Raw genomic sequence first — 26476 nt, forward strand, 5'->3', positions numbered from 1 at the left:
TGAAAGGGTTTATCTGCAAGAATGAAAAGGAAACGTTGATAAAGATTACTGCCCTGTTGACCCAGATTCATGCTCTGGAGTATCGGGCTCCTGAATGCTTTGCCCAACCATGAGCGGTGGTTCTCGCTGGACAGAAGCCGGCTATGTCAGATTGCACTTATGGATGCCCGCTAATTTTCACGGTAAGAACGAGGAATATATACGAATACGTGGACAAATTGGGGAAACTTCTTTATTAGCTCCCCACCCATGATACGGTCTCAGACAACCACCACCTGTTACACCCCTCCGATATCCTCCGGGCCATCATCGTCTTTTACCAAGACCTTTACATGTGCAGACGCCCCCCACGATATCGAACATCCACTCTTGTGTGATATTCCGCTACCTACAATCCCCTCTACTTTGGCCCATGTGTTAGAACAACTTATTATGGGGGGACGAAATTTACTCCACCTTGTCCCACCTGTCCTTGGGCAAACGTCTGACCTGATTGCTTCCCAGTCGATTAATATTGAATGTTTAGCATTGAATTCACTCCATTTCGCCTCAAGCTTTACACCGACGAGGATGAGCAGGGAACCTTTCCGCCTGGGCTTTGTCTGACCTCCTTAGTAGTCATTCACAAGCTTGGCCACCCTCCTAAAAAATGCTCTTCGTACAGACCCATCTCACTGATCTCTGTGGAAATCAACCTTTTTACCAAGTTCCTGGCCAACTGGTTGCAACCTGTGCTCCCCTATCTGATTCATCGCAACCAAAGTGGATTCATACCTGGGTGTAGTATGAGACCCTGCATTAGAAGTGTCCAGGTAGCGCTTTCTCAGATGAACACCTCTTGCCCCTCAGCACCGCTGCTTCATATAGACTTTAAGAAGGCATTTGACATGGTGGATTGGTCCTTCCTCCACTCTGTTATTGAATGCACTAGACTGGTTATGTACATGAAGGGCATTATTGTCACCCTTTACCTCCAACCGTTTGCACAGGTCCAGGTCAGTGGTTCGCTTTTCAACCATTTATCAGTAGGGGTACCTGCCAGAGCTGCCCCACCCCCCCTTACAGCTTGCCCTCTCAATTGAGCCTTTGGTATGGATAATTCATTGCGATGCTCCGCTTAGCGGGTGATTTTGGGATGGTGGCCAGAGGAAAAAATCGCTCTCCACTGTACTTAACCGACACACAGACCATAGTCTAGAGCTCCTCGCCTTATTTGGTGAGGCCTCCAGTCTCTGCCTGAACAAATCTCTAAGTATATATTTGTCCCAGTCCGGGGTGATGTAAGTGCACATGCCTGGCAATCTGACATCCCGGTGATTCGCATCTCTTATAAATACCTAAGGATTTACATCTCCCTGCTCCCAGAGCTCTCGAGAAAACTTAACACCTTGGCTGCTTGAGCGATTCTCCTGCTGTGCTGGGCCATAATGTTGATAAATCTGATCATGACGAGCTGAGCTCGTCATGAGCACCCTAGAGGTATACCTCATGACGAGCTCAGCTCGCCATGAGCATCGAAGAGGTTAACCTGACTCCTCTGGTATCCAAGATGAAACGTACAATCCAGAAATCGGCGGAGCTTTCCCTACACATGATGGACATATAGCCCTCTTTTAGATGATGATCCTCCCTCTCTTTCTGTACATATTTCTGCATTTCACTCTCCAAACTCCCCCACACTTGTTCCAAGCACTTACCTCCACCCTTCGTGCCTTCCTCTGGTCTGGCGGCCGACCACGTATTGCATTCCTCAACAGAAGAGAATCTCCATTCAAAGGTGGGTTAGTGACGGTGGACCTTAACTGCTATCACTTGGCCTCGCAACTGATTTTCATTAATGATTGGCTCACTGGTGGATGGGACAACCCAACCTATCGCGGGCAACTCTCCCTCCTGGGGCTTGACGACAGCATGGATATTTTATCTAGTGCTCCAATAACACACACCCTTCCTGATGTTGCTTGAGTTGTTTTTGTAAGCCGGAGTTCCTCCCTGTGGTTCTTGGGATGAGGCCGACGGCTGCCTGAGACGACACCCCTCTGGCGCGGGGATGGCTTTATCACACAACTGGTTTGGATGGATTCCACAAGTAGGACACCATAGGCATCACTGTCCTTGGAGATGTATGGGTGGGAAATCATATCTTAACCTTACAGGACCTACAAGAAACTACCCCCTCAATCAGACACAATTCCATTAATATTTACAATTATGCCACACTCTCGCTGCCTACATCCCTTCAGATACTGACATCCCAGACTTTAGCTCCCTCAAGGCCACACTACTATTTGGGCATGTTGGCAAACACGCCATATGCCAAATATACTGATCACTCATCGTTAACACCCACATAGGGATTTCATACACTCAGACATGGCTGGGTTGGCGAGCTTGGGGAGGAGGACTGGAGGGAGGCCAGACTGGCCCCACATGCTTGCCATTTCCACGTGCCTCCGTCTGATCCAGCTAAACTATCTTAAAATGACATATCTAACATTGATACGTTTACACAGCACCGACAGAATCCCTCAACTTGCCTGTTTTTGATGTGCTGCACTACCGGCTGACTTTTACCACATCGTTTGGATCTGCACGGTCCTCTTACCTTACTGGCAGCGTATATAGCACAAACTCTAGGAGGTCCTGGGGAAAGCCCTTTAGCTGACCCCCAGGGTGGCCATACTGGGCATAATTGATGAGTGTGGTACTTTATAAGTATTGGCTCATTGATTGCTAAGTGATACATTGCCCGAAGGTGGAGCTCCCCGAACGCTCCTGTAGTGTCCTGCGGGAAGCATTCTAGTGTCCCGCAGGAAGCTGTAATCCCAGCCACTCCCTCGAGGGCTGGACACACTGCACCCACCCACCCATCACGGGTGCCACGCGTGACGTGGCCCCGTCAATAAAAAGGGCCCGGGTGCACGTGCTCGGGCCAGTTGCAGTACCATACTGACTGTGTCCATGTCCCTGATTTAGCAGCATGTGGGCCCAGGGCCCAGGATGCCACAATGGCGACAAGGCGGGTAGCTAACCCCGTGTCCCCGCAGCATGATCCTTCCTTGTACCTCGTGAGGAAAAAAGGGACCACAGCCCGTGCCTGTTGATTGGGTCGAGCTCAGCACGGAGCCATCTGCCTCTTGGAAGGGAGACACGGAGACTGGCTGTCTCCTACTCACTGCGGCCCCGGACAATGGAGGTGTGGAGGAGCACCCCTGCAGCCGCCGTCGAAACTCCCAGAGAAGCGTGAGTATCCCCACTATGCTCGCGGCGTGACACCGCCACCCGTTAGCACTCAACGCTGCAAGTAAAGTGCCCGGTGCTCACCACTGCGCAGCGCCCAGGAGCAGCCCTTACACCCCCAAGCCTGGCACTGCTCAGCTGCCGGCCAAGCGCTCAGCAGAACTCCAACCCCTGCCTGCAGTTGCTCCACAGCATGTGCCAGCACAGCCCGTGATCATGGAGGGCGAAGGGCACCGAAGGGAGGGTAGCGAGTGATCCCGTGCCCCTCTCCGTGTGCAAGACACCGGCGGTCCTGGCCAGAAAGGGTGCCCTGAGCCCACAGTCCGCTTAGGAGCGAGAAAGGCCGTCACCTGTTGATACACACCCCGCCAGCAAGGAAAAGACTGCACCGATCACCCATCACTAAGCATGGGCGGATTTTGCGAATTGGCAATCCGCGAAATTGCGTATTAACGGATTCGCAATCCGCAAAATCCACGAACTCTCGCGAATTTTGCGGATTCCTTTTTTTTTGTGTTCGCAAGTGTTTCTGCCATTTCGCAAGGGTTTTTTACCAGTTTGCAAACGCGAACTTACTTGTCGGGTAGCAACGGTCGCGACCATGTTGTTTCTACGTCTGGTTCATCACAGCACCCTCTGTTTCACCACTGCCACCCTCTGTTTCACCACTGCCACCCTCTGGCTCACCCATGCCACCCTCTGGCTCACCCATGCCACCCTCTAGTTCATCACTGTAGATTATGGGGGGGAAAGCACACCTGCCCTGCCTCAACTGACATGAATGAATTAGGGGCTGATTAATGTGTCACTGAATTTGAACTTCCAGGCTGGCACCTACTTCCTTATCTGTAATTGCTTTCTGTTGCAGTGTAATTTTTTTAACAGGACCGTTGTTGTATACTTGTAGCTATTCTCTGAGCCTGCTGTGAGGGTCAGAGCAGGGTCATAGAATAGTTGCAAGTAGCCAACTGAACTCTGAAGGGGCCCCTCAGGAAGCACAACAGGGAATGGTTACTAATGATAAGATTGAACTTTTGCACCTGCTGAGTGCTTTCAGTTTTGCAAAAATCCAAATATCCAGCAGCATCCACAAATAATAATCTTTCCAGGCACTACAGGGAATGGTTACTAATGATAAGATTGAACTTTTGCACCTGCTGAGTGCTTTCAGTTTTGCAAAAATCCAAATATCCAGCAGCATCCACAAAAAGTAATCCTTCCAGGTCAAGATCCAAATCAAAGTGACCAGCACATGAAGAAAGCACTGGGAGGAGCCTGCTGGACAGGAACAGGAAGTTGGAGACTGTGGGGCACTTCATTCCTCCCCCCCCCCCCCCCAAAGTGGACTCCTTGCAAAAAAGAAAGTGCAGGCAAATGTCAACCTGAGGAGTTATTCTGATAAAAATCATAATTTTCAAGGTTTATGCTGCCTGCTGGTGGATTTCTTGTGCGAAATTGCAAATTCTGCAATCTCGCAATTGCGAGATTGTCGCTGCCCGCCGAATCTACGTGTTCGCAAGTGTTTACTCCCGTGAAATTGTATAGTATTCTAGTTGGCAAGTGCAACCAAGCAAAAAATCCGCTTCGCACGGATTTACGAATTTTCGGCAAGTTCGCGAGAGTTCGCGGATTGCGAATTTGCCGAAAATCCGCAAAATCAGCGAGCGGAACGGATTTTACGCCCATGCTTACCCATCACCAGTGGCCAAGCCACCCGAGATTCTAGACGGAATAACCCTGGTCAGCCCTGCAGCGGCGAGAGAGGCCCCATCTCACTTACCTGACCAGCGTGCATCCTGTGGCCTGACCGAGCCTGCCCGTTGTTCCAGGACCCGCTCACTGCCCGGCCAATAGTTGGCAATAGTTGGGAGAGCTGCCTGGCCTGCAGAGCCACCTAGTGGCCTATCAGAGGTACTACACCCGCCGAAAAGTAAAGGAGCTCAATGTGTCATGTATTCCTATAGGTTCTGAATCGATCCCCCTATTCCTGACCCTATTCTGGTTAAACTAACTATCAAGTTAACTAACAGTCAGCCCATGAGGCAAGACAAGCCCCCATGATGCAGATACCGTTATCTGACGCAGTCACACTACGGCACAGGAACGTGTTATCTGATTAGGTCATAACGCTTGAGATCTAATTAGACAAGCGACATTCCTCCAGCCCCTGATAAGGCATACGACGTTCTCATAACAAATCAAACCTATGACAACCTGGAAAATCCGTGCGGCCATTGTTTTGATTTCACAGAGAACTTTAGTAAAGAATGTGCTAACGAGCAAGTCGTATGACATCTTTATTGACGTATCTATGTCCATCCTTACGTCAATCTCGGCACCTTTAAGGTATAAATATTGCCGATCTTGCCCTATGCAAACACACGCGTGGTGACAAGACGGAGCAGCCACACTTGCCGAAGCCGAGAGCAGAGCAGACCCCGCTGGCAGCAGCCCCGCCTTCCTGACGCGCTGAGAGACGCGCTGCTATCTCCTGCCGAGAGACCCAGCACCGGCGCTTTCGGGCAGCCCTCGCAGGCAGCCTGGAATATCGAGAGCAGAGAAAGAGATACCATTCCTCATTCATCCTAACTTCCAGGTACAGAACTGAATAACCCCTCACAGAGAATTCTTTAGTTATTCACTTGGCAAAAACAAACTTAACTTAAACTGTAACTTTCTATTCCCGCCCACGCATTAGACTTAGGTCAGGTACACGGGGTAGGCGTATTTAGAAACACCAGTTGAGTACGTTTAGTCAAATGTATATGTGTATGTAAATATATTTTAATCATTTTAAACATCATATGGCTCAGAAACCATATCAATGTTTTTACAGTATTATTTTATACTATTGCTTTTAATGTATGCACTTTACTTAACTATAAGTATTGCAATAATATCGATCCATTTCTCTTGTACGAGAAAAGAGACTGATCAATAAATAACACCTTTTTATTGAACACGCCCGTCTCTTCCTTTTCTCTACAATCTGATGAGACTAAGAATGCACGTACTGACTGAGTAAAATAAGTGCCTTGTGCTCACACGACTCTCGAGATTGACTCTTGATTAGGGAAGAGCAAAGTTGTCATGTTCTATGGTTGTCAGAAACTAAATCCCTTCTTGTCTAATCAGGGGAGTTAATTCTTTCCTGAACATTCGAGAAAGTTTCTAGCGAACTCTGAGCTACGCTGGCAAACCCCAAACTTTAAGTCTAGTATCGACAGTAGTAGACCTAGTTAACGTCTGGCCTAGGCCTTTACTGCTGTAGGTATTATTCCAATGCGCAGAGCCTATTGGGAAGATAGGAACTACACTACATGGCGCCCAACGCGTTTGGAAAGGGCGATAAAACTAACGTAAGACATTTAGAGTAACTCAGTTGTGCTTTCTCACTCAGACCCCTTTTCCCACATACTCCAAAGACGTCTGGAGTGGGTGAAAGGTTATATCCTCCAAAACCTCGCAGGAGGGAACTCCTATGTATGGTTCTTGGTATAGTCAACGTTGAAGGATAAACAGTTCCAAAATATTGTGCATCTAATCTTTGGTTCCATAAGAAACCTGATCTGCAAACAAAAAGAATAACCTTTCTAACAGTAAAATGTCAGAAAGTGATGAGGAAAGAGAGGCCGTTAGATTAGCAACTGAACTCGCAGCAGCTGATGCTACCATGCAGGCTGCAGACGGGGATATAATACTCATCCCGGTCATCAAAAGGAGATCTATAACTCTAAAACTTATAGAAAATGGACTGACACCTAGAGGTGGCACAGTCATATTCGTAATTGAGGCACACGAATATCGGCAGACAGAGGTATACTATACATGGATACATTTTCCAGCAGCAAATGCTGTAACAAAGTACTTCCACTATTACAAAATAGAGGAACCTCCTAATGAGTACACTCCTTTCGAGGAGGTGGAAGTACCACTCAAATTCCAAGAGCATTTGCTCTTATTTGATGGCGCCCTAAAACATAACAATCACATTACAAGGCTCGGTCCTTTAGGTAGACCAGGAGCAACGTGGCCGGTCTTAGCCGGATACACACCACACCCAGACATCGAAGGGATGTCTACAGGAGAGCTGTTAATACAGCTAAAACAATTACTAAAAATTCACATACCTAACCTCTAATGAGGGAGAAAAGGTACCAATTGCATTCAAATCACACTTGTACACAAAAGCTGAACAGAGATTCAGCAACAAAGAAAAAAGTGTTCATGCAGTTCAAACCGCAATAGCTAGAGAAAAAGACATAGCTGACGGTAGACAGATCACAGTCAGAACAGCTGAATCAGCCTTGGAGACATTAACAACACCGTGTAATTTACCAACAACAACATTGGATCCAGAATGGTTACAATGGGTAAATTCAACCACAACGGACAAAGTATACTACTTCTTTGATCCAGAACTAGAAGAAATGGAAAATCTAGAATATGAAAAAACGTATCCTCTGCCAATCGACATTCTGCCTCTACGACATTACGCCTGTGTAATCTATACAGACGGACATGCTCAACCCTCCGTTTGGGGAGAACAAGCATACAACCCCACATGTGAGATTACAAAAGAAGTGTGGCGCGGAGGTAAACTAAAACCTCTATTAACAAAATCACACTCAGTAGAAACTAATTCAGAAAAACAAACTGAAATAATAGCATTGAAAATGGCGCTAGATAATGCGGATCGCGAATTCCCGACACTTATAGTGTCAGATTCATATTACTGCGTCAAATCATATAACAGCGATTTGCAGACATGGATTCAAAACGGCTACAAAGATGACACAGATGCACCAATAAAGCAGAAACTGCTCTGGGAACAAATAGCTCTTTTACAAAAAGAACTACCAAAGACTCACGTGACTCACTCACTGAGTCATCAGCGTGATGGCGTTCACGTTGTAGGGAATTCATTGGCTGAAACAGCCGCAGCGGCAGCCACTAAATCGGCTCCCGTAGTTCGAAAAAAGCGTACGTTAAAATACATTGACGGTGAAACAGTGCTGGCGGTGAAAACGTCATCAAAAGGCGACTGCTCAGCGTTACCGATCAACTATCCACTCAATTATACATACATAATCGATGCAAACTCCGTCCCTTTTGCTCGAATCCCTGGAGTGGGGGATAGAGTGATTCCAAACATGGACAGGAGAAACTTGTTAATCGCAGACGCACACATGGGCGAAGTCTCAGACACCATAAACTGAAAGATTCTCTGGAAGAATTACAATCACGGTACTGGTGGCCAGGCATGAGCCTGCATCACACCATGTTTGTAAAAAACTGCCCAAACTGCAACAGAGATCGCAGTGGGGAGAGAAACAGTCTAATACCTTGTCGTATCAAGGCAGATAATATCACCAGTAAAAAGCAGGGCTTGCGATTAACATATACAGGCTAGTTTCCACTTATAATGTAGATCCTCAGCACTCGGCTGACGTCCGGACTGTTATACAAAGATTTGCGAGTCTAAATGGCATATACGCTAAGAGCATGCTACGTTCGACCATTGTTTTCACTCAGGCACACCAGCCTGGGGGGAAACATGGCCAAATGAGCACAGCCCAGCGGGAATCTTCTCACTTCCTTCCTGAGGGTACGGGATGGTGTAAAGAAAAAACCAAGGCAGAAAGCAATCTATAATGGAAAGCATATTAGGTTCGGGAGCTGGGTGGGTCAAACATTTAATAAGTGTCCAACGTAGTCTAAATAACTTGCCAAGAAATTCTCTGAAGGGATTCAGTCCGTACGAATTATTATTTGGAACTAGAATGATTATCTTTGACCTCGACAGTCAGACTTCAGTGGTTAAAGAAAAAAGCTTTGATGTCAAAGACCGTTTGGCTATTTTGCAGGACTTAAACAAAACAAGAAAAGACCTGAGCAACATACAGTTGAAACAACAGCCAACAACCACTGAAGAATCACCACCTGTCCCAGCAAGACCTGTCTGGATTCCAAAAGTTGGGGATCTAGTCAGGGAGAAGATCGCGGTAAAGAAGGAATTTGGGCCTTCTTACAGAAAAGCAGTTGCTGTCTTGTCTGTCAACGGGACAAGGTCAGTAGTACTACCGCCACTTGCTGGAAAAAAGGAGAACCGAGTTGTATCCATCGACCTGGTAAAACCACAACATGTGGCCGATAACAAACAGTAGGCCAAGTGGACTCCCAATAAGTAGCAGAACACCAAGGTTTGCTACCAGTACAGAGGTCCTAACGAAGAGGCTCATCACATTTGAAACGCCTACAGAAGAACAACAAGGACTATGCAACAATGCAATAGAACTAAGACCTCTGAAAACCCAAATAAAAACATTTAGCAGAGACACACCAATCTACAATGAAGTACCAAGTGAAAATGCAAGAAACAAAAATCCTGAACCAATTGGAACAATTGACAGAACTGCATCCGGCTACTTCATAAACTTCGATGATTCCTCTGAAAGCCTCAGTGAATCAAAGACACAGCCATCATCAAAATCCTTTAAAGACAAAGCTAAGGAACTTTTGAACCAACTGAAAGAAACATATCTGATTTCTCCATGGATTGAATTTTGGGTGGGTTTTGGTGCATTTATCCTCATACTTTGGCTCATCATGGTATTAACTTTGGGACGCTTCATTGAGGGAAAATATGCTAAAATGGACACAGCAAGTCAGAACATCAACTTGATCCTCAAACCACACACATCTTCACACGTCGAGAAAAGAGAACTTTCTTCAGCCAACTTCACAGCCAATCCGATACCTGGTGGGGTAGCCTGGGACAACACTGACTATGAAATTTATGGTCCGGTCGAGATCCTGAAATATCCACACCAAATTAAGATCTCCTTGAGTGACTTTGCAAAACCAAACTCATTTGCTGATGATTGGGACTTCGAAAGCATTAATAATATGATGTCTGATTTAGTAATGTCTGCTAAATTTACCAAACATGATTATTTGCAAGGTTCTACAAATTATGATAGTATGTATTGCTATAACCACTATGGTAATCATTTTTGCATAAATCTGCGCAACCTAGAAATGTTTTAAATTATAATCAATGGGAACATTGTGCAACACCTCCAAAAGGGAGCTCCAGAGCCGTTTACGACAAATACTCATATTTTTCAGGTTTTAACACAAGTAATGCTGAAACATTTTATTTTAAATTGTCAAATAAGACAGGAACCAAAACCATGATAACCAACACAAAATTGATATATTCAGACTCATTTTTTGAAAAAATGAATACTTTTGGATTTGATTATTGGGACAAAAATGTTGATTTAAAAAGTGTTTGGGGTACAAAAGAATGGCAAGTACAGGGTTTAGAAGCTTTGTTTAGAGCCTGCATGATCCCAGAACAAATGATATTTTTAAATGACACTGTTCAACAAACCACCTGTCTTGGCCTAGCCAAAATCAAAGATTTAAATAAACCGTCTATTCCAAAGCCAATAATGTTTAGCAATAGCTCTGATACAGATGAAGAGATAGACGTAAACCATATATTAAACCAAAACAGAACACATCCTGATTGGAAACAATGGTTAATCTGGCCCACAGATACAAATAACTGTCAAGACAGATTCCTGAATAAAACACAGGGGTTCAAATTGACCAGGCCAGACCCTAGATATCCCCAAAGACATCACCCAGGGATAATAACAACCTACAGTGTGGGCAAATTATGCCTTCAATGGCTACAAACTTCCACACTGCCTGAAATTAAGCAACACCTAACTTTACTTACTGATGGTGCTGACTTGCGTGATTTCATAATGGGACCACGCAAACAGCGTCAAAAGCGTTTCATAGCAGCCTCTGTATATGCAGCATACAATGAGGCCTGGAAGGTTACTCAAATTGAGACAGCAGAAAGAATACGGGAAATTGACTGTATTAATTTGGAAAAATCACTTTCTGTAGTGGACAATGGGTTAATGACTCTGTCCTCCAGAATTTTTTCATTGGACAGCATTGTGTCTTCAGCAATCGATATATTATCGCAAGACTTACTGTTATTACAACATGGTCAGTCACAATTGCGTTCTATTGTACAGCTTGGCTGGACGTTACAAAATCTGCGTTCAGGCTATGTGCCTTGGCGTTTAATCAACACAACGTCACTATTCCAAATCTTTAACCTTACTGATAGACAAATCGGTATGGCGCAAAAGGGTGCTGATTATACAATCTTGAGCATTGAAAAACTAGAAAGATTACCAATGACAATGTCAGAACGACCTGTCAGTGAATGGATAATCCACGGAATCATAAATATTCCAATCTCAACCTTCAGGTTTCAATACTGCCAAAAATATATACAGGCTGGCATGTACGAGAAATTGGGAAAGGGGTACATTAAAACAACTTGGAACCTGCCCTATTCACATGCATGTGTCAGTAATAAAGGACAGAGAGTGTTTCTTAGTGGCAACAATTGTGCTATGTCACTAAGCGGCACGCTTCTGTGTAACGGAATTAGTTTGCATGGAGCCTGTGAAGGGAATTCATACAACCTTTCATGTCACCAGCAAGGCGCACCTGCAACTGAAATAGAACCATTCTTTCAAAGACTCTATAATGGGAGTTACATTCTTATTGTAGACCGCAGATGTTGTAGTCGTATGCCCGGGACTCCTTATCTAGTCACTACGACTGCGAAGGTCAAGTGCTGTGGACGTTCTTTGTTCCCCAGCTCCTTCCCAGACAGGGAGGCAAGGGCATGGCCCGATTTGAAAATTACTTCTATTCGAATAGATACTTTAAGCAGAATGAAAACAGTGCTTCTTCAGACGCCTACAAGGCTCTCGTCATCAAAAGAAACGTATGATCTACAAGTCGCAAGAACGACTGCAGAGATACATACATTATTATCAACTAATTCCCCCGTACATTTCGCGGAAATCCTGAGCGAAATCTTAAATATTTCTGATACCACTGGGGTCTCAAAGGTATTTGAGACAGTATTTTCGATGGCATTAACACCATTCAAAGCCATACTGGGTATTTTTCCAGATTTCGTCCATTCGATTTTTGGCGGACTTCCCCTGATCCTGGGACTAATTGCAGGAATCCTATTCTTAGTCCTTATTTTTCGTTATGGCAACCCATGTCACAGACCAAACTCTCGCGACAATGGAAGATACAATCCTAGCCATTGGATACCGGGACCGGATATCAAAAATCCTGGGACTCTCCCGGCTTAGAGACCTGAACATGACTTGGTTTCTATCATTTCGACTAATGTGGCAAAGGTGTGTTTTACCTGTATTGAGGTGTCTGCTATGCGGAGAAGAATGCGTGTTAGACACCTGTCTGACGCTACAATCGGATGCGCCAGTGGATGCAGATACATTGTTGGTTCCTACCAAGGTTCACGCTTTGTGCTGCCCTCAAAGGCTGCCAATCCTGATGACGGCATTCGTGGAATCTTCACCACTACGATTGAAGAGTAGTGAAGTTCAAGATGAAAGCAGCATCGAACAGGTACGACCTTCTGTCAGCAATGCGAATCAGAATGTCAATGGAGACAATCATGCGCATGAATGCATGGTTACACCTATTTCCGACTTAGTGGAACTTTCCCATGTAGCTGTTGACAGTTTTTTCGAAAGCCTTAATGATATGATGTTCTCTCCAGAACAGAAATAGAGACTTTTGAGCAAGCTCGCACACGGCGTTCCCTGAATTCGGCCTTCAACTTTAAAAATAAAGTCACATGAACAGTTTTTCCCACCAGTTCACGGACAGCAATTTTTTAGCAGCCCCAAATTATTTTTTACAAAATTTTCGGGACACTTATCTTCTGCTTAAAGTAAGAAACTATTCCTAGAGAACTAAGATTTCTATTTTTAGATACTTTAAAAATATTAGTTGCCCGCTGGTATGTTCACAAATATTTTATTATGTGATGAAATGGTCTCGAACTTCCTTTCTGTATAGCCATATTAAGAGCCATTTCATGTGTATTTCTCATATACCAAATAAGCAATAATGTATACAAATGCGTGTTTACTTTAGCGTTTAATTCATAGCTTGAGTGCATACAATATATATGACTGCAATTTTTCAGTATATTTGAAAATTTCGAAATGCATTTATGTATTTTGGGGTGGTAAGGTATACACTATACTCTATAGTATGTTGTACTATGTTATACTATGCATAGATTAGTAAATATGACCATAGTTAGCGTGGAGTGGGTGTCATGTATTCCTATAGGTTCTGAATCGATCCCCCTATTCCTGACCCTATTCTGGTTAAACTAACTATCAAGTTAACTAACAGTCAGCCCATGAGGCAAGACAAGCCCCCATGATGCAGATACCGTTATCTGACGCAGTCACACTACGGCACAGGAACGTGTTATCTGATTAGGTCATAACGCTTGAGATCTAATTAGACAAGCGACATTCCTCCAGCCCCTGATAAGGCATACGACGTTCTCATAACAAATCAAACCTATGACAACCTGGAAAATCCGTGCGGCCATTGTTTTGATTTCACAGAGAACTTTAGTAAAGAATGTGCTAACGAGCAAGTCGTATGACATCTTTATTGACGTATCTATGTCCATCCTTACGTCAATCTCGGCACCTTTAAGGTATAAATATTGCCGATCTTGCCCTATGCAAACACACGCGTGGTGACAAGACGGAGCAGCCACACTTGCCGAAGCCGAGAGCAGAGCAGACCCCGCTGGCAGCAGCCCCGCCTTCCTGACGCGCTGAGAGACGCGCTGCTATCTCCTGCCGAGAGACCCAGCACCGGCGCTTTCGGGCAGCCCTCGCAGGCAGCCTGGAATATCGAGAGCAGAGAAAGAGATACCATTCCTCATTCATCCTAACTTCCAGGTACAGAACTGAATAACCCCTCACAGAGAATTCTTTAGTTATTCACTTGGCAAAAACAAACTTAACTTAAACTGTAACTTTCTATTCCCGCCCACGCATTAGACTTAGGTCAGGTACACGGGGTAGGCGTATTTAGAAACACCAGTTGAGTACGTTTAGTCAAATGTATATGTGTATGTAAATATATTTTAATCATTTTAAACATCATATGGCTCAGAAACCATATCAATGTTTTTACAGTATTATTTTATACTATTGCTTTTAATGTATGCACTTTACTTAACTATAAGTATTGCAATAATATCGATCCATTTCTCTTGTACGAGAAAAGAGACTGATCAATAAATAACACCTTTTTATTGAACACGCCCGTCTCTTCCTTTTCTCTACAATCTGATGAGACTAAGAATGCACGTACTGACTGAGTAAAATAATTGCCTTGTGCTCACACGACTCTCGAGATTGACTCTTGATTAGGGGAGAGCAAAGTTGTCATGTTCTATGGTTGTCAGAAACTAAATCCCTTCTTGTCTAATCAGGGGAGTTAATTCTTTCCTGAACATTCGAGAAAGTTTCTAGCGAACTCTGAGCTACGCTGGCAAACCCAAAACTTAAGTCTAGTATCGACAGTAGTAGACCTAGTTAACGTCTGGCCTAGGCCTTTACTGCTGTAGGTATTATTCCAATGCGCAGAGCCTATTGGGAAGATAGGAACTACACTACAAATGCGATGCATCGGAACTGGTCAAGTGATGGCAGAGCGAGGGGCCCCAAAGAAATAAAGGGCATGTCGTGAATTCAGGACAGCTCTGCCCCAGGCAACAAGAAATAGCCCACGGCATCCCTGAATACACTTACCCAAGAAGCATCACGGCCCTGCAAGAACCGCGCAGCGGGGCACACTGACTGCCAGCCGGACTACCTGCTGCAGCTGAACTCAGCAGGTGAGGGGGAAAGGGCAGAGAAAGGAGTGGCTGCGAAGCCACCTACTGGACAAGTGTAGAGGTGATGATGATAGGAACCTGCACCTAAAATGCCCCACAGCAAAGAATCCCTGCTAGGCGGCAAGCCACAGGGGATACCACACACACTGCCCACACAAACCCTACAGCAGCGATCCACAGCCAGTCAGCCAGCATACACACACCCAAGTGCATCGTAGGCCACTCCGGCCCCCCCAGCAGCCATAAGCTGATGCCGCAATCAAGAAAACACTGCTGCAGGTCCTCAGGAGCGAATGCCCATTATTGTAGACAGGGCCACAGGCCTGCAAGGTGCCAGTGGGAGGTACTAGCCCACCAAGGGGTGCCTAAGTAACGTGCAGAGACAATGCAAGAGCACCATTTCAGAGTTCAAAGTTACTTCTGACCAGACAAGTGTCAAGTTACAAGGGGACTGCCACCTCTCGGCAAACCATGGGAAGAGACTGACAAACCCCATAGGGAGGTGATAGAATCGTGAAGCTAAACCCCAAGCAGCAAGGACTGTCCTCAGCAAGGTCAAACTGGTCAAGCACAGGCTCAATGAAGCCTTCGCCGCTAAGAGTGCAAGAAAGACTGGTACAGCGTCAAGCACCAACAGCACTCTGCCACAGAAGCAACTCGAGTAAACGCTTAGCACCGCAGGTACGCTGGCCAGAGAAAAGAGGCCGCAGGTGGAGAAGCAAAATCCCTGGAAAAGAAGACAGCGCAGCACGGCCCCAATGTGCAAACGCCCACCGCCATTAGAGAAAAGCGGGCACGCACGGCGCTAGAAGACACTGAATAATTGCCCCAGCACTGCGTGACGGTGCACCAACTCATGTCTGTCACATTGAAGGGGTGAGACTGTTAAACCCACAAGGAGCTTCAGGAAGCACAAAGCTTTCAATCAGCTGCCCCCCCCCCCCCTAGTCACACAAGAAAGACGCATGCAGAGTGCAACCTCAGTGCCTGTTTTACGCCACAGCAAGGGACAACGGCGCGCCACGCACCCCTAGCAGTGAACGACTAACACCCCACGGAGGACCGGCAGGCACACGAGGTGCCAGAAGAGGACGCCCAAACAAACGACGATGAGTGCGCAGTCCGAGTTACGTGCCGCAGGCACCCAGAAGCGCGCCAGCACAGGTACACGCCCAGTAGGAAAAGAGACCCATCCAAAAGAAAGAAGCACTGCTGGAGATAGCAGGGAGATCCTTTACATCTCCACAGCAGCAACGGAGCCCGGAAGGAGCACAACGCAGCACAGTGTCCTCCCTCACACCGCCTCACGCAGAAGTCGTCCGTGATCTAAGGCTGACAAGAGGAGAGTCGTACACCACAAGTGGCCAGCCGCCACCACAGCTCACCTCTGCCCGTGGAAGCTACTTCCTGAAGAAGGAGCACCCTAGATGAGTGGCTGCCTGCCATGCAGCCGAGAAGAGCGACTGAAGGCTCGCCTGAATGGTCTCAAAACCATTGAAGTTAATAGGCCCGTTGGCCTTGTTAAAACAAGGTGCACGTCACTGCCTCAGAAGAAGAAGAAGAGTGGAAATCATGTCACCCAGGAGAACCTGACACCCGCAGGTGCATCACAGATGAGAGGAGAAGCCCAAGGACTCGTAGCAACACAACCCAAGAACACCTCCAAAGACACCAGACAGACACCAAGGCGGACCGACGGCCCTGGCGACAGCACCAAGGATGACCACACGAAAGCGGCAGCAAGTGAGAACCGAGTCTCATCTCACCACTTCCCCAGGTGAGCATCAATCGGCGTCCCTGGACACAGGCTCAAGGGAGAACCAAGAGTAAGCCGCAGCAAGCGCAAACTGAGTCTCATCCCAATGCGTCTCTAGGTGAGCGTCAATCGGCGTCCCCGGATACAGCCTCAAGGGAGAACCAAGAGTAAGCCGCAGTGAGCGCAGACCGAGTATCATCCCAAAGTTTCCCCAGGTGAGCGTCAACCGGCGTCCCTGGATACAGCCTCACGGGAGAGCCGAACACAAGTCACAGCAAACGCAAACCGTGTATCATCCCAACGCGTCCCCAGACGATCATCCACCCCAGAGTGTCAGCAGTCTAAGTCAAACGGCATCCCTGCTCCGGACTGCAGATGCCATGGGTGAAGATCGGTATCAAGTGTCTTTCCTCACACCGCCTCAAGACGGAGTCGGCAGTGGCCCCGAGCCAGGCAAGAGAGGATCCACACACTACGTGTCACGCCGTCACTTAAACTCAACCTCAGCAAGGCGGAGGCACAGGGCTACCAAGTCCCTCCTGACATCCAACTCTCCCAGCACGTCACCACCACCTGTCATCCTGAGTCACCACATGGCTGGCAACCGCCATCACGCCAGCCATAACCACATGCGTCAAACACCACTCCCAGAGTATCGATGGACTGGAGTCACACGTTGTTGCCACACCAGCCGAGAGAAGAGACCAGAGGGTACTTGTGAACCGGGCACACCCCTGAACCGCGGTAGAGAGAGCAAGCATCGGCCAAGACACCTCCACCCTAGAGGGTTGTGCGTCCAACCAAGCAACGGCTCCTAGGTGGTCCTGCAGCTGCCCCAGCCGGCACACAAGTGGCCCCAGCGTAGCCTTCCTGCAGTCCCGCAGCAACCCCGCCAATGGGCCTCTCCAGACGGGAGAGTGAAAAGAGACTTTGCCCCACCAACAGCTCAGTGGTTACAGCCAAAAAGGGTCCACAGAGACCAGTGATCAGGCAACACCTCCACGAACCGTCACCATGAACTCCCTCCATGCTCATGACGCATCCCATTGAAAGAACTGTTTGAATTCACCACAGACCATCACCGACGTCAACAAAAGGGAAGTCATGCAAGACATACCATCACAAGTGGACTGTTGCTATGCAGCTGACATCTCCAAGCCAGCGGTCGTGTCCTGAACCCTTCAGGTTAAACTACGAGTGCCAACCGAGAAGGTCCAGCAGCAGGCAGAGTCGTCCGCCCACGTCTGGCGTCTTCCTACTCCCCGTCTCAGAAGACTGATGGACCCTGTGGTGTTTTAGTTAATTGTTTTGTCCCCACAGGTTGGACTAACATTTTGTTTGTTCTTTAATAAAGTTGGAAAGGAATGTAGTGTCCTGCCGGAAACGTTCTAGTGTCCCGCAGGAAGCTGTAATCCCAGCCACTCCCTCGACGGCTGCACACACTGCACCCACCCACCCATCCATCACGGATGCCACGCGTGACGTCACCCCGTCAATAAAAAGGGCCCGGGTGCACGTGCTCGGGGCCAGTTGCAGTACCATACTGACTGTGTCCATGTCCCTGATTTAGCAGCATGTGGTCCCAGGGCCAAGGATGCCACAGCTCCCTCACTGGAGGAATGGAGGACGGGAATGGATTGTCGTGCCCAATTAGAAAAGCCAATATGCTGCACAAGTGTGCCCACAAAAGCACAATAAGATTTGAGGGAGATATCGAGCTTACTCTGGACCGGGGATGTGATTTCTCATTTTTCATTTATAACTTGATGGTGTTGTGCGGATGTTGATTTAATGGTGGATTCCAAAACTTAATAAGGTTTGTAATAAAACTAAAAAAAACATCCTTTTTAGTTTAACATGGTTAACTAACACCTCAATATAATGTTCTCGCTCCTGATACTAGTGCCTATAAATGAGACATATTTAACATTAATTCACCATCGATTCTTTATCATATGTTGCATAATTTAGATCTGCTACATTTAATGGTCTGAATAATTGTCAACTCGATGTTCTACATTCTAATAGTCTCTTTTGATTAGGGCTGCCTTTAAATCTTTGCTGATCCTTCTTTTTAAAAACATAACAGTCTACACAGGAAATGAATTGTTTAATTTTTTGGTTTCCCTCACATAACCAGTCTTCTGTTTTTTCTAGTCATATATATTAAAGGTTGTACCGTTAGCAAATATGATATGATGAATAAGCAATAGACGTTAACAGAAATTCGAGGTCTTTGTATGGCCATCAGATTTCTCATTATTTTCTTACGTATTGTTTGTCATTTTGTGTTCGCAGAACTTCCACTCAGGCAATATAGAATATTAACTTTTTTCAGCTTGGCATAGTATTCAGGTTAGACTAGTCACTGGATGCCTTCCTACAAATGTTTCTCTTAATACTGAACATAATTAGATACGTTTTTAATACCACCATACCTTCAGGTATAATCTATATATTCTGGAAGATATGAATCAGTTATAAATACCAGAAGTAATCAGATGTGACACATAGGCCAAAAAGGCACAGGAAGCTATTCATAATGGAAATAGTTGCTGTGGGTCGCTGTACCCCTGATGGAGAACTTTTTGCATTAATTCCAGCCCAGCAATTTACATCTGATGAAAGTCTGTATTTGTTAAATCATATTTTTGATTCGACTGGACTAAGAATGAAGTTTGCTGATTTTTATGTGCACACCTTGAAATATATTATTTAGCTAGACAAGCGGCATTGATTTACCATTGGTGATGATGAAAAGTTAGGCTTCTGATACGACGGGGAGTATTAACAAGCTAAGTTTTGTGGAGAAGATAGTGGCAGTTCAGCAAAAGTTGAATTCTAAAATAAGAGGTGCACGCTGAGACTGAAAAAATAGAGTGGAAAAGAAAGAAGTAGAAATTCAGAAATAAAGCCTTTGAAAAAAGGAATGTCAGGTTGTACCGACTTTAGGCCGCTGATGGTAGTTTAAGTAGAAGGACTTGTTGGAGCATAATAATAATCAACACACGTTGGGTCTGCTTTTCTAAATCACATATTTGCAGAGTTTTCTGTATACCAACCAAGAACATGGACAACCCTCAGAGAAGTTAATTGTGCAAGCGTATCTTGATAGGTTCCTGGCCATGATGGAAATTTTGAAGTTCTGCTTTAATTCGTGCCTTCGTGCTGGGCAGGGTTTCTCACCACTAAATTGGTTCCGGATTTGTAACAGGGTTTGTACCCAATTCCTGGAAGGAGAGCACAATCACTACTGGCTTCAAAAAGGATGCCCGGGGTGATCCATGTGCACACAGATGTATTTTCTTGCTGGTCTACTCTGGCAAAATATTTTTAAAAGCATTGCTGTTAATCTTGACAGACTGGGCTGCTTTTCTACACATGATGCCTGAGAAGCAATCAGTGTTTCAGAAGGGGTTTTCACAGTCCGCCCAGTAGGGCTGGAACAATATTGAGAGTTGGGGTGCTGCCTGCAGTGTTACATTACTGAAGTCATAACTGTTGTGAAAAATCCAAGCCCCACACAAAGAACAAGAGTAGCAAATGATCAACACCCATTCAGCAGAAAAGTGGTAAGGGTGTAGCATATAGTTAGTTGGTGGTGCATTTTGGAGCGCACCGTCGCAAGAATATTACTAAACCATGGAATGGAAGCACACTGGTATTTGCAGGAAGCACATTTTCCATTGAAAAGGGCGAAACATTTGCACAGACATGCAGTTTTACTCATAAAACTATATATGGCATAAACGATGTGTGGAAATTGGGGTTCAGCAAATATTTATTTTTTGTGCGTCACCAAGTAAAGTGTCTTGATTTGTTTTTGATTCTATTAAAATCTTTGTTTCCATCCCGCCTTAGATTTACAAAAAGTGCCTAAGTTATGCTTTCCTAATTGCTGATATATTTTGAATTATTCGTATAGTTCGTTTACAGACTTTTAAACATTATTGTGTAGTAAAGAAAAGAAATCCTACAGCTTTGTACCCCAGCAAGATTATCACATATTTAAAAAATCCTCCCAATTTGCAGTCAACGAAAAGTAAACATCCCTCTCCATGTTGAAAGAATAAGCAGCAATTTGTCAGAAGACATAGCCTGATGTTTGGCATCTATCTTTGTACACATAAAATTAAACAAGGTAAAAACAAAATTTAAAAACATCTTTAGTGTTCATTTACCTTCACCTTCTGCGCTCCGGCATGGTTACTTTGGGGATGCTGCATCAGCCCTCCGCACCCCTATTCTCATCGCCTATGAGCCCACCTATAGGTCTCTGAATTTACTGGAAATAGGTGCAAGTTAAAATATGGCTGTTTTTTGGATTTTAAGGCTATTTTTGAATAAGTTGATTACCCAACACTACAGACAAAGCTGAGGAATTGTGTGTGTGTGTGTTGGGGGGGGGGGTGTACACTGGACAGCTCCATTTTATGATATAACTACCTTCTTACACCTGGTGTTGCAAGATGGAAGGCACCATTTCATTTAGGAAATGGTCTCAGGCAAATATGTGTGTTGGCTCCCATTTTGCATTTGAGCGATTTACAGCATGTGTTATCTGAAGTTCATTGCTTGCAACCTTACAGTCTCGATACTTGTTTATGCTGAGAGACACTATAATGTGAGATTATACACAGGTGGGTTCAGAGCGTCTTTGTTGTAAAATACACGATGACTAAAATAATGATAATTGGGGAAAATTAAAACAAGCATTTGCAATGCAATCAGTCTCGCATTTGTAAAAGTTTGAGTTTTTGGCGTTGTAAATCATTTTGCTTGTTTATTTGTTTGTAGTGGAGTGGATGTATGTTGTTTGTAGTAGAATTATGTGGCTTGAATTGGAATCATTAATTGTGGAATTGTATAGGGGGGATTGTGTGGTGTGTACTGTATTGTAAATGTGTGGTTTAAAAAAGTTAATTGGGAATGAAATTACAAATTATACAAATTATTACTATATTAGACTGTTGTGGATGCTAGAAAAATAAGAGTACTGTTTATCTGCCGGTTGTAGTGCTCGCCCAATGTCTGAGAGCCCCAGTGCTGTGGTGAAGTCTGCCATAAGTTCGCTCGGCCTAGCTCCCGGGCACTGTGGGTGCCTGTCAATCGCGTCATTCAAGTGATAGTCTCATCCCATAATTAAGGCACCGTCAGGAAGACCGGTGAGCACATTACCGAGGTCTGCCACGTCTTTCGTACAATAACGGGTGTATTCCTTTTAACCAGGATACCTGTTCCCCTCGAACCAGTACTGTAATCTGCATGGACTGGTAGCTTGTAACCCCATCTAGTGAGGGCCTTACTTTTCTTGCCCACCAGGTGGGTTTCCTGTAACAGCACTAAGTCCGGGGAATGCCTCTTCAGATACTGTTGGATGATTCCCCGTTTTATTTTATCCCCCATTCCGTTTACGTTCCAAGACAAGACAGAGAGCGCTAGATCCCTGTCAACCTCCATCCCACAACACTATAAAGTCTGCAATACAGTAGATCAGAGATAGTGAATACATGTCATGGAGTACAAATTGAGTGTGAGCAACTCCTATTTGCGTGTGTCTTCCGCTGCTAGAACCCACATGAGAATCGGCATACAACAAGATACAATTTCTGCAATTTAAGTCAATATAACTCTGCATTGAAGAACACCCCCCCCTCCTCCAATCCCCCACCTGTCTTCCTGCCCTTGGATGTAAAACTACCCACTCCCTAACTAGGCAGAGTGCCTCTCTCCCCCCACCCAAAATGCTGAAAAAACTCGGGCTGAGACAGCCCCCATCCCTGCTAGTGTCATGTTACATCATGCCTGTTGAAATCGATCTCTTGTCCATACCTTATGAGTGTCTTAGGAGGGTCTCTTACAATACTGCACAAACCAGGTAAAACAGTTACTAAACAAAACCTCAATCGGGCACCTTTATATATCAACTTTAGAACAGTCTATCACCCCCAGTGATACTTGCACTTCTGTTAATCCGCCGACCGGCGCCTGTACCTATGGGCGCTACACAGCCTCTGTCGTTCTCTCAGCCTCGCCCGTGGAGTGACCCATAGGCAGGCCGTCCACGCTGCTCCTCTGCTTTCTGGGTCCAACAGTACGGACTCTCCTCTAGCCCCTCGCTTGCCGCCAACCTCCTGCCAGTCCCACACTTCTTCTGGCGATGTGAAGAACCACGATTTCCCATCTGACTCCACTCTAAGTTTTGCTGGGAAGAGCATGGCGTATTTTACTTCCCTGTCTCTGAGCTCCTTCTTCACTGCCTAGAAGCTCCAATGTTGAGCCTGGACATTGGCCGTAAAGTCTGGAAAAAATTTAATCTCACTGTTGTCAATCTTCAGCGGTGGGCCAGATCACTCCGTCTGTAGTATGATGTCCCTGTCACGATAATTAAAGACGCAAGCAATAAGAGGCCTCTGGGCCCGAGGCTTCGGCTTGCCCCCCGGTACCCACCGGATGTGCCCTCTTAATTGAGAAATAGCGTGATAGAGTCTTAGGTCGCAAGTGGGAAGTGACCAGCTCCTCCACATAAAGATCCGCTGCCGGCCCTTCGGGCCCCCTCTGGAACACCTAAAATTCTTATGTAGTTTCAGCGTGCCTGACTTTCATAGTCATTAAGTTGTTGCGCCATCCGCTCCTGTGTAGTATGTAAATCGGCCACTTGCTGTTGAAGCTGAGATGTCTCCGTCTGCAATGCTGTAGTTACAATTTTGAGTTCCTAAAACTCGTTCATCCATTTGTTGAAAGTCTGCTCTGATAGTGAGACCTCCTCTGTGACAGAATCTAGCGAGGTGCGTACTCCGTTAATCGCTGCCATGACATCGTGAAGCGTCGGCTCCGACCCTACTTTGGGGCTATTTTGCTTCTTAGCCGTCTCCATCTGGTGCACACCTTTGTCGTCCGCCGCTTTCCCCCAGGCGAATTTCGCAAGTTTGTTCTGCGCGTTGGCCTTAGGGCCCCTGCTCGTCACTATGCATGCACTGCGGGGTCCCACGAGTCAGTGACGAGGTATCCCAGGGTATTATCCGCCGCCTACCCGGCGAGTCAGAAAGCCCCGCCGGTGGCCTGTCAGGGTTCCCCCAGGGCCCAGTCTCCGAACTCTGCCACTACTGGATTCTCCTCCGTCCGGAAGTTTGTGATGCACGCAGGCAATGAACTGCTACAAAGGGTGAGAGGATCCTCAGTAGTTGTGCGTGATATGCACCAGCCTTGACTGCAGATCTCCACTGAACAGGGTCTCCTCAAATGACTGCACTGGCGACAGCAGAGGGCAAAGAGAAGCCCACTCAACTCCACATAGGCACTGCAACGGGCGATCGTGTTTTCCTCTCGGCCTTTCTTTTCCACAAACCCCTGTGCACCAAACGATCACAGCCTCACCACCAGTGGGACGCCCATGCGCACACTGAAACATCACCTTATGGACTCACAGACCTTTGATTGCAGCATCTTCAGGTAGACCAGATGGCTCCAAAGCGGTGCGCTGGCCCTATTTAGTCTCTGCCCAATTGTACAATGGCCCTCTCTCTCCCCACATTTGGACTAGGGCTGTAAGTCCGGCCAGGGGTCGAAGAAAAGAAGGGGGAACAGCACAGGGGGTGGAGGGGGCGGAGGGGTGAAGAACCGGCCCCCACACCCCGATGACCCCTAGTCACGTCTCTCAGCTTGGACTCTGGGACCCAATAGCCATGCAGCCCTTTTCAATATCGGCCCTCCACCGGGACCTTGCTGCCTATGAAGGTCAATTGGGCCCAAACGTCACACAGAAGCCAGGGCCTCAGTTAGAAACTGCCTCGCCGGGGCGCTTGCTCCTCAATTCTCACGCCTCTGCCAAATTACTTGTGAAGGGGTTCGGGCCCAGCAGCTAGCGATTGCCGGCTTGGGTATGTGGGCACAGCAAAGTGCAGGTCTAATCGCTTCCTTGCCTCCCGCCCTGTTCTCGTGTTACCTGACCTGTGGCGGGGCCCACTCTATCTTTAGAGGCCGGGGCCTCGATTTCCTGGCGCCGCCCCAGGACGTGTGCCTCCATATCACCAGTCCGCCTCACCTTCTGCTCGGACCACTCCTGTTGCGCCCGCCAGGTCTGCTGATTTCCTGCCGATCCACGTTATGCGCCGTACCCCGTATCTGCTGGGAGGTAACACGGCAGCTACACCGGGCGCCTAACTCTGCCTACCGGCCTCCGATCGCCGCCATGCTAGAAGCCGCCGTCTGTTGCTGGTTTCTCGCTTAGGAGCCGGCGTCGCCGCTAATTCTGCAGTCGATCACCCTCCAGACTCTACTGGACTCCGTCTCACTCTCGGACTGGGCATAGATGAGGCAGATGACAAAGGATAATTCAGGAAAGCCGGCGGGGATGCGGGAGCTCTTTCAGGCTGCTGCCATCTTCGTTGGCTGCAGGCCACGCCCCCCCCATGTTTATTACTGAATGTGTTCCCTCAATAAAATATATATGTTTTACAATCTTATGCTGACGTTTACACCAAATAATATTGAAGTGAATATTTTTTCTTCTGATCTGGTATTTTGCCTAAGTGCTAAATTACATATTTGACTTTTACCCTGAAAGTCCATGCAGGGAAGTGTTGGAATGCCTGCTGTCTGTATCGGTCTGCGGGCACTGTGTGCAAGAGGGAATCCAATGATGAAGCATATCACCCTTTGGGTGAGTTAGGGTTCTCGTCTTTAAAAAGCAAATGCCCTTTATCTTAGGTTTGTTAATACACACTCATGTTCACATTCTAGTTTAAGAAACCATCAGGTTACATTTTGTGTGAATTATAGAAGTGGAGTGGTACCACGGATGGTTATAATTCCTCCGATAGATACCTTGTTGTGATTTAATGTATCGTTTATCGAGCAGGGTTGGGAGCTAAAGGGACAACTGATGTGGACCAATACTTCTGGCTGGATGAATCTTACAGGTGCGTTCAGCTCGCTATCGCAGCTACATTTGCGACACACTTGCGGTGTGTCGTTTAGGAGTTTTACTGCGCGGCGCACGATATGTGTACTTGTTGGGTACACTAGGGGGGTGCCTTTATGAAGACGCGGGGTACTTTGCTCCGTACAGTTAAACTTGCTGCTGCATTATTTTTCAGGGGAGGAACAGATGGATACTCCACATACTTTATAGAGAGCAGGAAAGTGATAAAGCTCCTCTTATAATATACTAGGCGCCTGATGTATATTTGTACCAGTCCCCGGATGAAACGGGGTTGCTCCATCGCCTCAACCCTAAGAATTGAGACTAAACTGCAATTAAACTCAAATGGAGAGTGCTGCAAGGCATGAAGGACCCGAAGGGGAAGGGAGGTGGCACAGGAGAAGCTGCTGAAGAAAAAAAGTGCGAAGAAGGTGAGAAGCCAAGGACTCAAAAAAGAGGAGAGAGACCCCCCCCGATAGCTTTAATGGCGGACCACTAGCTGCTGACAGTAGAAACAGACAGCCCTAGCAAGAAACCATCCCAGAGGAACTCAAGCACAGAGCCCCCCCTCACAAGAGTCAGGGACAAATCCCCTTGAAGAACACCAAGCAGAGAAATTCCTCCAGTGATGTGCGTAAACCCGAAGGGTACTGACCTTCCTAGAGTTCTGTAAGGACACCTCCAAGGAACTACTCAAAGAGACTAGTCATCGCCTTTCAACTTCCAAACCCCCAACACCAACTGGCTGAGTGCC

The 26476-nt window shown here is 46.4% G+C and overlaps 1 protein-coding gene across 8 annotated transcripts in view; it reads left to right on the forward strand.

The window, feature by feature from the left end:
• Window positions 1-26476, forward strand: part of PPP3CB (protein phosphatase 3 catalytic subunit beta) — a 693000-nt gene that overhangs the window by 553405 nt on the left and 113119 nt on the right. The window lies entirely within an intron of this gene.

Source organism: Lissotriton helveticus, chromosome 5_1, assembly GCF_964261635.1.
Source record: "Lissotriton helveticus chromosome 5_1, aLisHel1.1, whole genome shotgun sequence".
Taxonomy (NCBI): Eukaryota; Metazoa; Chordata; class Amphibia; order Caudata; family Salamandridae; genus Lissotriton; species Lissotriton helveticus.